The 1,571-nt window shown below is 53.8% G+C and overlaps 1 pseudogene; it reads right to left on the reverse strand.

The window, feature by feature from the left end:
• Positions 1 to 9: 9 nt before the first annotated feature.
• Positions 10 to 1,332, reverse strand: LOC105520736 (annotated as a pseudogene).
• Between the last annotated feature and the right edge of the window lie 239 nt (positions 1,333 to 1,571).

Genomic DNA, 1,571 nt, shown 5'->3' on the forward strand with positions numbered 1-1,571 from the left:
CAGATGCACCTTGGACACTTTTGCTGCTCATTGACCACCTTTTTGTAGTGCTCCTTCTGGCTCTGAGAGATGGCTGCCAATTTCCATCCACCGTGCACTCCATCTGTGGCAGGTGTTTCAGCTCCCTGTTGCACAGCAGTTCCTGGAAGAATTTCTGGTACCGGTTCACAAGGCTTCTTGCTTCCTCCCTGGAATTTCATCATCTTGGAAGAGTCTGTAGCAGCTAGAAGTGCCCGCATCTCACTGAGCTCTCTCATCGCTTTTGGTCTTTGGCTGCCTTCTCAATTCACATCAGGTTCTCCTCCTTGTGATTCCAGGTCACCTCCATGGCTTTCGAGGCCTTCACCTGGTCGTTCTTGAAGCAGGCCAGGTAGTTGCTGATGATGCTCTCTTGCCAGATCTCCTGTGCTCTCTTGGGTGACTCAGGTGGCTTGCTGAGTTCCTGGCACTCCCTGCCTGGCTTGCTCTCTGGCCTTGTACTTGCCCTTCTCAGACAAGTCACTCCACCTTCGGGCCAGCATGCAGGCCAGCTTGCTCTCCAAGAACCCAGGCTGCTCCTCCTGCAGCTGCCGCCGCTTTTCCCGGGGGCAGATGAAAACGGCCCACTGGGGGACAGAGACCCTTAACCCAGGGGTTCAGGTGCACCTTATATGCTTTTGCTGCTCATTGGCCAGATTTTGTAGTGCTTCTACTGACTCCAGGAGATGACTGCCAATTTCCATCCACCGAGAAGCCATGTGGGCTTCTCAGAGGCTTCCTTACCCTCTTCCTGGGCTGGCTTCTTGGAGGCCGGGCGGGTGGCTTGCTTCTTGTTGATGTTCAGCACGCTCTCCTCCCACAGGACCTGCTGCTGCTCCTCCTGGGGCAGTCTCCTGAGAAAACGCAGCAGCTCCACCTCATAATCTTTTGTTTTCTGGTCGCACATAGGCTTCCTTCTGCTTCTGGGAGAGCAGCTTCCACTGCTGGCCCCACGGCATATCGCGTGCTCTGTGTTGAGCACGTCCTTCCTGTTGGCCGTGAGCTCCACAGTAGAGTGAGTAGCTGTTCTGCGGTGGTTTGGTGGGTCGCCCATCAAATTTGTCCTTGAGCTGGTGTTCAGCCTTGGTGAGGATGGACTTGATGGGGCCCTCCTCAAAGATGTTCGGCTCAGGGTACTCCTGGATATAGGTCTGCATTATCTCCTTATACTGTTTCCACTGCTCCTGGAGCCTCATGAATCCATTTCAGTGTTTTGTTTTTTTTTGTCTGAGAGCTGAGAGCACTACTTCCCCAGAAAGTCCTTCACCTCCTTTGTAGGGGCATCTGGCCACACTTTAAGATACACCTTCTTGGCTGGGCACAGTGGCTCATGCCTGTAAACTCAGCACTTTGGGGGGCCACGGTGGGTGGATCGCTTGCGCCCAGGATTCAAGACCAGCCTGAGCAACATAGTGAAATCCTGTTTCTACACAAAATGTTTAAAAATTAGCTGGGCATGGTGGTGTGTGCCTGTAGTCGCAGCTACTAGGGAGGCTGAGGTGGGAGGATCGCTTGAGCTTGAGAGGTTGAGGCTGCAGTGAGCCGTGATAGCC

The sequence above is a fragment of the Colobus angolensis genome, unplaced genomic scaffold (assembly GCF_000951035.1).
Source record: "Colobus angolensis palliatus isolate OR3802 unplaced genomic scaffold, Cang.pa_1.0 Scaffold3879, whole genome shotgun sequence".
Classification (NCBI taxonomy): domain Eukaryota; kingdom Metazoa; phylum Chordata; class Mammalia; order Primates; family Cercopithecidae; genus Colobus; species Colobus angolensis.